Source organism: Orcinus orca, chromosome 13, assembly GCF_937001465.1.
Source record: "Orcinus orca chromosome 13, mOrcOrc1.1, whole genome shotgun sequence".
In the NCBI taxonomy this organism is placed as follows: Eukaryota; Metazoa; Chordata; class Mammalia; order Artiodactyla; family Delphinidae; genus Orcinus; species Orcinus orca.
The window spans coordinates 40,683,732-40,697,693 of NC_064571.1; the positions used below are offsets into that span (position 1 = coordinate 40,683,732).

General features: G+C 45.4%; 1 long non-coding RNA gene across 2 annotated transcripts in view; it reads left to right on the plus strand.

Annotated features, from left to right (window-relative positions):
• The window catches only part of LOC125960771 (uncharacterized), an 81,309-nt gene that overhangs the window by 32,903 nt on the left and 34,444 nt on the right, over positions 1 to 13,962 (plus strand). For both annotated transcript variants that reach the window (XR_007470781.1, XR_007470782.1), the window contains exons 4-5: positions 7,499 to 7,599; positions 8,186 to 8,303. This is a non-coding gene — a long non-coding RNA (uncharacterized LOC125960771). The remainder of the gene's footprint in view (positions 1 to 7,498; positions 7,600 to 8,185; positions 8,304 to 13,962) is intronic.

Here is a 13,962-nt window from a genome sequence, read left to right on the forward strand (position 1 = left end):
CCTGTTCCTTAAGCTTTCCTGGTTTGTAGGCCATGGTTTGGGGGTGGGGAGGAAACAAATCAAATCCCCCTCCTCTGAGTTCAGAACCAACTGAGAAGTAAGATCAGGACTCTGCCAGGGATCAGTATGTCAACTTTATTGCTGATAAAGTTGGATTGGAAAATGCAGCTGGGAATCTGCAGCTACCGCTGGGTTTCCTCACGCCTCCCCCCTGAACTAGACCTCCCAACCCCAGCTGCCTGCCTCCTGGCTTGCTGGGGAGGTTGCCAGACCCAGAAGTGTGGTCCCTAGATCTAGTGCAGCGTTTCCCCAACCCTCCCGATCAATTCCTATACTCGCTCTTTGGAGGAGCATGGTAAGGGGTGGAGAGACAGGCAGGAGAGGGGCTCCAGTACCATTCCTTCTTGGGGAGGATGTGAGGATTCAGGAACAGGTCTTCCCTGCCTGTGGGAATAGTATTTGAGGTCACTGGCATCAAAGAGAGTCTAGAACGGGAAGAGGGGAAGGTCAGGACTGAGGCTCACATTTAAGCATGGTTTCAAAGAGGAAACCCCAGCCAAAGAAACTGAGAGGAGAGGTCAGAGAGAGGGGCAGAGAGACTAAGAGCATGGGTGCCACAGAGGCCGGGGAAAGAGCATCTTAAGGAGAGAGCGATCAGCACAGTCCACATTCCAGAGGAACCTAGTGAAATGAGGAACAAAAACTGTCCCTCAGATTTAGGCACTTGGAATCTCCTGGTGACCTTACTGAAAGGTGGGAAGGAGAAACAAGCTTTGTGGTAGTCACTGAAGGGTGTCCAGGAGGAGAGTTTCTTAAGGGGGGACAAAGCTTGTTTGAAAACTGATGGAGAAGGACAGTCACCTGCGCTTGTGACGTTGTGGCGGAGGTAAGTAGCCTGTGCCCCACCCTCCAGGCCAGGTGTCTTGGGTGCAGGCTCTGGCTGTCTCTCTGGAGCACATTTTCCTAATTTGGACAAAGTGCAGCGTGAGCTAATAGCAACCCTGGATGGGAGGATGCTGGTACCCAAGATGGGGGAATAAAGGATAGTAGGTCACTTAGTTACCTGCAAAGCAGGGACTAGAAGCTGAAGGCTTCTGTCTCCAAATTCAGAGATAGCTCCAAACACCCTTTAGGGCAGAAACAACAAAGGCTCTTCTTCCCTTCGAGAGCTTGCCTTATTTTTGTCAGTCCCTAATTATTTTAGCACTAAGTATTTAAATCCTGATCTGGTAAGATGACCAGGATTCCATGGTCCTAATCCTCCCTTAGTGACAACCTTTAATTCCCTGGGGACTCACACTTTCGATTAATGGAGGTCTAAAAAGGTAACAGACCACCCTCTGATTCTCGGGATGGGAGAGTGTCTTGCTGGACCAATTGGTGGTCTCTCCCTACTGTCTATCACTAGCATCAGAGACCATATTCTCTGAGAGCTGGTCTTTAGACAGTTTGTCTTAACCCTTGTCATTGACTTAACCCTTACTTATAATATCTTACTTTTTTCAATTAAATCATTTCCAATTCTGATACCATAGAAATACTACCATCAGAGACTTCTTAATGATAAGCTTCTCCCAGCTAGTCCCATACTCTTCCTATTTCCGAAATCATTTGTCATATGCCCACATATCTGGAAAACCAAAAATAAGTGGACTTGAAAGAGAGTGGTTGGCCATTTTGCTAAGGATCTCATAGGTCTCTTGGTGTTTGTTTTCCTTTTTAATGTGTTTGTTTTCCTGTAACAATCAAATTCCAGAAATAAAAACATATTACTAAGGTACATTTAATTTATATTAAGATTTAAATCTGCTATTGAAGGAGAAAAATTAGGATTGATGATAAAAGTTTATTTTAAATTGGCTCTAGATAATTTAGATATGTAAGTTACTTTTTAAACACACACACACATACACACACACACACCCCAATTCTATTAAACAGCCAGATCTTAAAAGTCTAAACTTTGGATACTATAATTAGGAGTCATTTAATCAACAATTTCAAGTTAATGAAAATCTACCCATGTTTTTGGTGTTAAAAGGTAAATGAAATGACAATATAAAGACTTATTAGGAAATGATTAGATAGAGGAGATAATTGGCCTATACAAGACAAAGTATGATGATCAAAAGTGCTATACAGGGCTTCCCTGGTGGTGCAGTGGTTGAGAGTCCGCCTGCCAATGCAGGGGACACGGATTTGTGCCCTGGTCCGGGAAGATCCCACGTGCCGCGGAGCGACTGGGCCCGTGAGCGATGGCCGCTGAGCCTGCGCGTCCGGAGCCTGTGCTCCGCAACGGGAGAGGCCACAACAGAGAGAGGCCCGCGTACCAAAAAAAACAAAAGTGCTATACATGTGGTCACCAGAAACTTGGAACAGACTTTCCTGAGAATAAATTAGTACAGAAACATTACCCATAACATTTATGCCAAACTCTTTTAGCAGATAAAATATTACACTGGGATGTAATAGGCTTTAAAACAACATGATACAAAACAAAACACAGCAGGGACTTATGAAAATAACTTCTAATAAGGTTTTGGCCTTTTCTTTGTGTGGGATCCAAGGTGCAGTGATCTTTGCAAAAGCCCATTCTAGGGTTAACAGTTTGTTGGCTTGACTTACAACTTTTAAATATTTAAACACATATTTCGTAGGCCTCCCTTTGCACTCTTGCCCTGGCAAGTGTAATCCACACTGTGTTGGATTGGACTCTGTCTTCTGCAGCACATCTGGGGCTTTGATCGGCGAGCCCTAGAGACACAACACCCTAACCCAGGGAAGGGCCGGCCTAACCAGAACAGGGCATATGCTGCGGCAGGTGAGGGGCACAACAGTCTTTGGTGAGCCTCAAATCCTGCCTGGGGAGTGGCTGCTTCATCTGCCTGTGCCAGCTGGTCCTGCTGGAGAACTGTGGTTGGCCATTCTGTTGTAACTCAGGTGTGCACTTAAGGAAAGCAAACCAAACAGTCCCTGTCAGGCAGTGGGACAGTGAGCATCCTTTCTACCCTCACTTCCTCTAATGGGAGAAATGGTATTTACGCAGGCTGTAAATGGCTCTTTATTCTTTCCTAACACATACCATTCTATGATGGAAATTTTAAATGGAGGGGCTGTGATACAACCTAAAAGAAACTCCATTAGTGATGCAAGCGGCCAGAAGGATTCTTTGTTTAGGGGAAGTGATGAACATAGGAGGGACCAGAGAGCTGAGACGCAGCCAGGAGACTGGCTTCAGGGCCCTGTTGAGGCAGAAAACACTCAGGGCAAGTCCAGTTCCTGTGGGTCATGCGTTCCTCGGAACCCTCTACCCTTCATTTGCCTTCCGCTCCTCTCCTCCCCCTTTCCTTGCCCGTCCCCCAGGCTCCCACACTCCTTTCTTTTCTGTGTTCTCATGAAGGCATATTAAAAATTAGAGAGGGATTACAGGGGCAGGCATGGCTAGTCTTTGTTAAATAGAACTCAGAAATAAAGGGGAAAACCAAAACTATTTCCCCCTTCAAATGAGTTGTATTTCTCTCGGGCCAAAGAACTCTTGGGGATTTCCCCCAGGATCTCTTTTACCAAGGCTGTTTGTGAGTAGGGACTATTTCATTCACTGAATCAATATTTACTGAGCTTGAATTATAAGCAAGCAGTGCTCCAGGGGCTGGAGAAATTGGAGTAAACTAAAATGACAGAAATCCTGCCCTCATTCCCTGTACATTCTTTTTTTTTTCTTTTTTTTTCATAAATTTATTTTACTTATTTATTTATTGGCTGTGTCAGGTCTTCGTTGCTGCACGTGGGCTTTATCGCGGTGTACAGGCTTCTCATTGCGGTGGCTTCTCTTGTTGCAGAGCATGGGCTCTAGGCGCGTGGGCTTCAGTAGTTGTGGTGCACGGGCTCAGTAGTTGTGGCACGCGGGCTCTAGAGCGCAGGCTCAGTAGCTGTGGCGCACGGGCTTAGCTGCTCTGCGGCTTGTGGGATCTTCCCTCACCAGGGCTTGAACCCATGTCCCCTGCATTGGCAGGCGGATTCTTAACCACTGAGCCACCAGGGAAGCTCTCCCTGTACATTCTATGGGGAGAACACGCAATAAACAAGACAATGACAACAATAATGTGTGTGCGTGTTGTGTTTGGTGGTGAGAAGTGCTAGGGAGAAAATAAAGACGAGTACGGTATAATGCAGGGTGGTCAGGGAAGGCCTCACTGAGGAGGTGGAATTTAAAGAAAGACCTGGAGGAGGTGGAAAGAGGCACGAGGATATCTGAGGCAGAAGCATTCTCAGCATAGACGAGAGCAAATGCAAAGGCCAGAGGCAGGAGCACGCCTGGCAAGTTTAGGGATCAACAGGCAGGCCAGTGTGACTGACTCAAAAACAGGATGAGCACAGAAGAGACTAGAAGATGAGGTCAGAAAGGTGTGGGTGTGTGGGTGGGGGATGGTGGAGGGCCTTTTTAAGCCTCTGATGTACTCTGAGCAAGATGAGAAGCCACCGTTTGGTTTAGCCTAGGAGTGACATGGTCTGATTTGCATTTTAAAAGGATCACTTGCTGCTGTGTTAAGAATAAGCCGTGAAGGACAAGGGTGAAACCAATTAGGAGGCTATTGAAATAATCCCAGGAAGAGAAGAAAGTATCAATATCTTACACCAGGGTAGTAGTAATAGAGATGGTGAGGAGTGGGGAGATTCTGGATATATTTTGAAAATACAGTCAAAAAGATTTGCTAATGGGTTGGTTGTGGGTGTGAGGAAGAGAAAGGAGTCAAACAGAATGTCAAGGTTTTTGACTTGAGCAACTAGAAAAAGGGTTTTGCGATGAATTGAGACAGAAGACTTCACGGGTGCAGGTTGGGAAGAAGATCAGGAATTCAGTTGCAGGAACTTACACCCTAGATCCGTGTTAGACAAGTGAAGGGCCCAAGTAGGCAGGCAGATAGATATATGAGTTTGGAATTCAAGGGTGGGGTTGGGGCAGGAGATTAACTTTGGGGGCCATCAATGAAGAGATGTGATTTAAAGCCAAGAGATGAAGTTTTTGAGGGAATGACAGCAGATGGAGAAGTCCAAGATGTGGGTCCTGGAACGGTCTAGTGTTTATGACTGGGAAGAAGAAGAAAAACAAGCTGAAAGACAGAAGGGCCAGCCAAGAGCTAGAAGGAGAGTAGGAAAAACATGGTGTCTGTCCTGGAAGCCAAGTGAAGAAGACCCATCAAGGAAGAGGGAGCGTTGACTGTTGCTGACAGAGTGAGTAAGATGATGACTGGGAATCCTCCAAAGACAGAGTCACTGGTGACCTTGAGAAGAGTCCTGTCAGTGGAGTCGGGGGTGTGAAAGTCTTGATGGAAAGGTTCAAGAACAAATGAAGAGGAGGGATTGTGGCCAGTGAGTACAAACGATACTTCAAAGGCCATTAGTTGTAAATGGAAGAGAGAATTGGGGCTCAAGCTAGAGGAGGACGTAGGGTTGAGAGAGGTTTTTAAATACAGAAGAAATAACCACATTTGTACATTGATGGAGAAGATCCAGTAGAGAGGGAAAAATGGAAGATTCAGGGCTAAGGGGCTCTACCTTGTAATATTAAGAACATCTACATTGTATTGACTGCTAATATGTGTTAGGTTTTTATATATGCTATTCATTCCTTAAAACATGAGATGTATGTTAAGGTTCCCATCTTATTAACGAGGAAATTGAGACTCAAGAGACATTGAGTTTCTTGTCCAAGGTCACACAGCGAGGACAGAGAAGGGCTAGGTCAGAGCCCAGTCTGTCTGAGGGAAGTTCAGGCCATCTTGCTCCTAGTCTCACCAGCTACCCTTCTGGTTGTGGAGTTTCCCGGGCACTGAAGGGGCATATTTACTGTCTTAAATCCCTGAGTAAAGGAAGAATCTGTGTACTTCTCACAACCATGACCAGAGACTTCAGTCATGAGGAAAGTCTGAGTCATTCTGCTTTCCCTTCTTTCCTAAACCCTGGGACAGTAGACAACAGAGAAGGTGCCTTGGCGTTTGGTTTGCCCCAAACCTCTATACATTAGACATCTAATGAATAACGTTATGCTGTATGTTGGAATATACAAAGGGATGGAAATCAAGAGTCCTGAGTTTTAGTCATGACTGTTACTATATGGTTATCTTACTTCCGTCAAGTCAATGAACTTTGAGTTCAGTGTCCTCATTAGCAAAAGGGGAATAAAAGTGTCTGTCCTGTCTGCTTCTTGGGTGGTTGTGAAAACATCACACTCTATTCCCTCTACCTCCAGTACTCCCACCATATGTGAGATCATATGCCATTTCCAAAGTGTATCACGTACGATGGCACCAGTGGCTCTCAACACTCGATGCACAGCAGAGCCCGGCAAGCTTATACAAATACTGCTGTCCTGATAGGATGTGGGGCAACTAGAATTCACAAGCATTACTCACGGAGTGTAAGTCGGTACACCCACCTTGGAAAGCAGTTTGGCAGCATCTGTTGAAGTTGAACCAATACCTCCCTGTGATCCAGCATTTCCAGTCCTAGGTTTATACCCAAGAGAAATGAGTACCCAGGTGCATCAAGAGACATGTACAAGGATGTTTGCAGCAGTATTATTTGCAATCGCTCAAACTGCAAACAACTCAAATGCCCATCAACAGTAGAATAGACTAATTGTGGTATATCATATATAATGGAATACAGACCAGTATTGAAAGTTTGCAAAATACAGCTGCAATCACATGGGTGAATCTCACAAATATAATGTTCAATAAAAGGAACCTGACATGAAAGATTTTCCTCAAAACATGAGATATCATACAATTAGGAAAATCAGGAAAATCTTAAATCTCAGTGGTGTTAGAAGCCAGGACAGCAGTTACCTTCGGAGAAGAGGGAATGAGTAGATTTTACAGGGAGGGCACATGAAGGGCTTCTGAGTTGCTGGTGATGTGTGTGTGTGTGTGTGTGTGTGTGTGTGTGTGTGTGTGTGTTCCTCAATGATGCTTATACAAATTAAAAATACATACATGTAGGCCTTCCCTGGTGGCGCAGTGGTTGAGAGTCCGCCTGCCGATGCAGGGGACACGGGTTTGTGCCCCGGTCCGGGAAGATCCCACATACCGCGGAGCGGCTGGGCCCGTGAGCCATGGCCGCTGAGCCTGCGCGTCCGGAGCCTGTGCTCCGCAACGGGAGAGGAGGCCACAACAGTGAGAGGCCTGCATACCGCAAAAAAAAAAAAAAAAAGTTTGGATAATTTGCTGAGCTGCACACTTAAGTTTTGTGCACTTTTTTGTCTATTTGTGCACTTTTTTGTTTTTATGTCTATTTTACTTCAACTAAAAAAACTGCTGCCTAGTTCCCATCCTGGGCCAATTAAATAAGAATTCCTGGGGGTGAAGCCCTGGCCTGGGCATTTTCCAGAGTGCACCCTGTTGAGAACACTGCCTCCTGCCTTTGTTGGTGGTGTTCCTTCTAGCGGGGAAGACCCCCAACTCTGTGTCTGGGTGCTGACTGTGTCTCTGTGCCTCAGGGTGGTGGAGAGGACAGGGCTGTCTGGTGGAGAGAAGGCTGGAGGACCTGGTGTGCTGATGGCTGACAGCAAGAGTGGCCTTCGAGGACCTGCCTCTGAGGGTGAGAGAGAGCAACCAAGTTTCTGGAACCTGCAGAATCAGCCTCATGTGGGAATGTGTTAGAAATGCACCCTAGATTTGCTGGATTAGAAACTCTGGGGGTAGGCCCAGTAATCTGCTTTAACAAACCCTCCAGGTGATTCTGATGCGTCCTGAAATTGGAGAACTGCTGCTCCAAAGAGTAGCAAGAAGCCAATTTGGCCAATTTGGCAAAACCCTCAAGAGATCCATTCTTGAGGGAATAGGTGTTTTGCTGGAAAGTTTGTTTTTTTGCCCTCCCCCTCCCGCATTGGTCTTGCCCCAAATCAAACCTATACCATTAGTTCTCAATTCTGGCTGAGGAGCTTTAAAAAAGGTTTCTCCCCTGCTGGGTCTCAGGCATCCAGATGCTTCTGATGTGTGCCAGGGCTGATAAACTCTTTTCTATATTCAGGTACTTTTGCGGTTGAGACAGATGATTGTTAACACCTGCCCCCAAATTCTTTTGGTTGTTTCTGCAAGGCCTGTGAAGCAGAAATCAGGCCTTCAGCAGCTGCTTGTCCAGATATAAAGGTGTTTCCTGAGGGCCAGTTTGGCTTTGCTTGCAGGTACCTCTGCGGACCACAACGCTGAGCTGAGACACCACCTCCCGACACGCACATGGGGCCGGCTCCTCAGCTACACATCAAACACCAAGTCTGCTGCCCATGCTGGTTGCCGAGTGAGGTAATGTGAGTTAAACCCCTTAGTTTGGTGCACAGAGAAAATGTCAACAAATGCTAGCTGTCCTTATCTTCATTATCTAAAGTGTGTGGATCCCTTTTCATTTAAGCTCTGTAAGATACCTGCTTGGAAAGGCCAATCTTGGTTGTTTCATCTTGAATTCTCTATCCCCCCAACTTTCCTGCAAAGCCCAGGAGGGACCATTCACATTCATGAGGGTTGTTCTAAGCCAGTAGTTCTTAAAATGTGGTGGTGATGGTGGTTTGGCTTGTGGGGGGCGGGGGGTGGTAGTCAGTAGCATGAGTATCACCTGGGGAATTTGTTAGGCCTGCAAACTCCCATCACCAAAACAGATTAATAATAATAAAGAAAGAAGGCAGGAGGAAACTTCTGGAGATAATGGATATGTTTATGGCATAGATTGTGGTGGTGGTTCTACGGATGTATATTTATTTCCAAATGCATCAGATATATGTTAAATATCTACAGCTTTTTGTATGTCAGTCATTCTCCATAAAGCGGTTTTAAAAAAAAAAAAAGAAGACATGCAAACTGTTGGGCCCCACCCCAGAACTTCTATATCAGAAACTCAGGAGCTGCGGCCCAGCCATCCATGTGTGGTTCTGATGCTCACATTTGAAAACTACTGTTCTGAGCCCTTGCCTCTCAAAGACTGTCAGAAATGCAGAATCTCACGCCCCAAGACAGCTGACTGAATTAGAAACCCCAGGTCACTGGGATGCACATTAGAGTTTGAAAAGCACTGCTCTAAGCTCCCTCCCTGGATCCGGTTAGACTTAGAACACCAGAGGGGTGCGTTCTTGGATTGCGGCTTCTCACAGAAATGCCATCCCACGACGCTAATTTAAGGGTAAGAAATAAATGCCTGAAAGACCTTTCCGTATCTGTGAAAAACAACTTCTACTACCTTTTATCCCCCTCAGATAAAGATTCATCCTGTTGATTTTCTTAGAGGTTAGAGCAAGCATGTCTATCTGTTTTTGAGAAAGAAGTTGAAGTTATGAAACCCGTTACACCTAAGTTGCCAAGACACTTAGATTTTACCTCAGTTCTAAGCAGTAGTCCTAGTAGATACGGGTTCTCTCGTACAGCTCTCCCTTCTCCTCCATAATGTGATTTTAGTGTTTTAATTCTCGTTTTAACAATTCTATTGTGGCTGCCTTTTTTTATTATGATAAGTAGGCTCAGGTATTGTGTGAGATGATAAGAAATAAGTGTCTGTCTGATACTTTGGAGCGTCTCTGCCTGTATAAAACAGTGATTTCAAGAGTTCAGTTAAAATCCCTTTTGTTCCATGAAGCTTTCCTGGCGCTCTCCACCACAGCTGTCATTCATATGGCCTCAGATAACATTATATATATCACATGTGTGCCCAATATTTTGTGAGTTAATGTTTGTAAAGTGCTTGAACAGTGTAGGAACATAGTAGATACTCAAATTATAATGATTACCATTACCACTGTTATTGTCATTGTTTATATATACTTACCTGTCATTCCTACCAGACCATGAGCCTCTTCGGGGTGAGGAGAGGGCCTTATTTATTGTTGGATTCCCAAATAAGCCTGGTTTATGTTGCACTCACAAGAGCTTCTTACACATAACATTAATGAGAGTAAATATGAGAGTGCTTTGAAAAGGAAAACATGATTTATTGCCATTGTTGGAGCATTGGGTCTCGGAGTATCCTATCCAAAGAGAAAAGCTATTGTGCCAACAAGAGCAGCACATCCCTTAGCCTCAGTCCCAGAGGGCATCAGAAAAAAAAAAAAAAAAAGGGAAGTGAGGGATAAATGTCACCAAAGTTGTCAGTGAAACTCAGTTCAGAAGAAACTGACCAAAACCAAAATGAAATCAACTGAAAATATTAATGGTCATTTTTAGTAAGTCACAAGAATTTGAAGAAAGGCTATTTTAACAAGTAGAATGGGGCTTCCCTGGTGGCACAGTGGTTAAGAATCCGCCTGCCAATGCAGGGGACATGGGTTCAATCCCTGGTCTGGGAAGATCCCACATGCCTCGGAGCAACTAAGCCCGTGCGCCCCAACTACTGAGCCTGCGCTCTAGAGCCCGTGAGCAACAACTACTGAGCCTGTGTGCAGCAGCTACTGAAGCCCACGGGCCTAGAGCCTGTGGTCCGCAGCAAGAGAAGCCACTGCAATGAGAAGCCCGAACGCAGCAACGAAGAGAAAGCCCCCACGCAGCAACGAAGACCCAACGCAGCCAAAAAAAAAAAAGAAAAGAGACTCCACGCTTCTGCAGGGGGCACGGGTTCAATCCTTGGTCGGGGAACTAAGATCCCGCATGCTGTGTGGCATGGCCAAAAACAAAAACAAAACAAACAAAAATAAGTAGAATGATTTCATTTTCCATATAGCCTAGGAAATTAAGATCTAGATAGTTTCTTTTACTTAGTCTCAGGTCTACTTTGCACCTCTTTTGCAGAAAGCAGTATGGTTTCACCTTCAATAACTTGTCAAAAAAAGAAGCAAAATAGATAGTGTCTTACGTATTTGTTTACAAGAGAAAAACACATGTCATTTGTGGGGTTATTCAACATAGTATAGTATTCTAGGGGAAAAAAAAAGTTCAGGCAAGAGAAGAAAATTGAGTAAAGAATCAGGTTTGCATGATGTGCAGAAGCAGGTTCGTGATGAAACTAACAAAACCTGAGGTATGGCCCCTCGCTTAGCTCCAGCCTCTTCCAAAGCCCCGAGAGGGACGCTCACAATTTTGTGTTTTTAATTTGGCATTAGTGTTCATAAAATGGGCTTCCCAAGTTGTATAGGTTTCAGGCTCTATAAAACTGGGACCGCTCCTGAGGAAATGCCTCTCTATTTCTGTAGCTCTTGCTTTTCAGATTTACTTACGATCTTTTAGCTCTGCTTTGCCAGATAGGTGATGCAAAAACGGGGTTTGATAATGAGGAAGAAGGTCCTTGGAGACATGCTGGGAGGAGAGATAGATACAGCTGAGAGCCAAGTGATGAAACGTAGATTCTAGAGTGTTTTCCTTCAAGGATTATCACCGTCCTATGGTAGAGATTTGCAACCGTGGCTAAGTTTCCCCCCAAGAGACATTTGGCAATGTCTGGAGCCATTTTTGGTTGTCATAAAAAGGGCTGGTGTGGGTAGGCTGCTACTGGCATCTAGTCGGCAGAGGCCAGGGGCTCTGCTAAACATCCTACAATCCACTGGACAGCCCCCCGCAGCAAAGAACTGTCTGGTCCCAAATATCAATAGTGCTGATGTTGAGAAATCTTGTTCTAGAGCACTTGTTGCACTGCAGGTCACTGACAACTCAGGTTGTCAAAATGAAGTGCTCAGGACTGCCCTGGCGGTCCAGTGGTTAAGAATCCACGCTTCCACTGTAGGGGGCACGGGTTCAATCCCTGGCTGGGGAACTAAGATCTCACATGCTGTCCACGGTGCGGCCAAAAATAATAAAATAAAAATGAAATGCTCAGCAAACAGCATGAGGTACCTTCTCAAAGGCATTTTGCAGTTTGGTCTCTCCCATAAGCCATTGTTCTGCTCTTCCTTGAGCCACATACTTGGCTCTTCTTTAGTACCTTCCATTCCACCGCCAACGCACAGGCAAAGGCTGTGGGGACAGTAGCTCTAACTAAAACAATGGTGAAAACCTGGTTCCAGCTCTGCTGTGGGAGAAACAGGGAGTCCCTCCTACAGTGGCTTCAACGCTACAGAAGAACCACAGGCCCTGAAGTGGTGCTTTGTCGTGCAAATCCTGATCAAAAGACCAGCTTCCCTAAAACTAAAACAACCAGCTGTTTCCCTCAACACGACAACGTGAATGTCAAGGCAATGCCGTGGAAATGTCCACACCCTGAAAATGTTGATCCCACTCCCAGGCTGCTGAGCCCTACTAGTTCAAATCCCAGCGTTGCCAGTGGACTGCCCCAAATTCCTGCCCTCTGACCTCAGCAAGTCCTCACTGCCTTTTGGCCTGCCTTCTAATCACCTTCTAATTGTGTGTCTTATTCTCATGGCAACTCACTTCCCCCAAGGCCCCAAACTTTTCTCTCCCTGTTTCCCTTCTGCAGATGTCCTTGCCTCATGCTTTCCTGAGATGAGTAACAAAATAATCATAGCTGCTCTCATTTATGCAGCAGCCACAAACACTAGGCTGGTGCAGTATGTACGCTTCATCTGCAAAGTATCGATAACCCTGTTTTGCAGATGATGAAACCAGAGCTTAAAGACTTCTTCCAGCCTCTAACTGCTTCCAGGTCACAGTGCAGGCATTTGATCCCAGGACTGCCCATCTCCAGGATGAACTTCTTGGACTTCTCTCTTCTCCCCTAAAAATATGTCTCTGTCTTGATCCTTGGGTCTTGGAGGAAGAAAAGTTCTTTCAACCCAAAGTTTCCTCCTCCATCTTGATCTTCATTTCCTCCTGTCTCTCACTGAACTTCACTGCTTTGGCTCTCCCCCTTCCCTCTCTCTCTCTTTAGCTCAGCCCCTCCTCCCTACAAATGCGTTCGGTCTGCCCTGCTTCTCGGACACACTCCTGCTTCATCTGCCTCCTTTGCTTCACTGTTAACTTGTCAATATGGCCACCTCTTCTGCTCCCTCGTGCACTCCTTGGCCTGTCCAGTCGCCTATTCCATGAGCAACACCTAGCTCCCTTTCTGGCTCTGTGGCTCTTTCTGGCTCTGTCCTTGGCTCCCCTCTGCTCCATGCTGGATGGGCACCATGTCCATCTCCTACCCTTTTGCTTCTCAGTACCCTCAAGATGGTGCCCTGAATAGAGAGGGTGATGATGATGACCTCACCTTCAGAACTGGGCAAAAATCAGACAAACACTTCCCAGGGGCCAGGGAGATGGCTGAAGCAGGGCTCCCAGGGAAATTCCTTTGGGCTGGAGTTCTGTTCAGCAGAATGGCCACACACTCTTACCATTTTTAGAGCAGTGATTACCAAATGGAAATACCCTATTTCACCAGAGACTGAGACCCGAAGTCACTAGCTTCATATCTAAATGTCATTCACCTCTTCACTGTAACTGAGGCTCTGAGAAACAGAGACACATGACTACATGCTAGGGGATTCAATTCCTGTTTTTCCTTCCTGTTTGTCCTCTGCTAAAATCAAAAAAGAAATACCTAAAAGAAACTTCTTGGTTTTGTTATCCTGATAACATATTATTACTACATCTGTGGAGGTAAAGTTAAATGAAATAATAAATGGTTTTTGAGCTGTTGGCATCAAATGCCATCAGTTTTTAAAAGACAAGTAAATAACATCTAGGCACTAAATCTATTTGATGGCAAAGATCCCTTCTCTGGGTAATTCCATTCTCATACCCTCTCCACTGAAATGTCTATAGGAATTTCCATACGTTGGTATTAGTAAACTTTTGTCTAGCATTCATCCATCTATTGATGGGTTCATTCCTTATCAAAACTGTGTGCTCAGTCCTTGGATAAAATAGACACAGTGCCTGTCCTTGGGGAGTGTAGTCTCATCTGGCACTTATAATTCCATGTGATAGGTGCTGAATAGGAGAAATGTGGGGTGTGGTTGGAATATTTTCACAGATCCTCACCCTAGACTTGGGCGTAGCTGATCAGGGCCATATCAGTAATATCTAAGGTAAAACCTGAGTGTGTTAGGTGAAG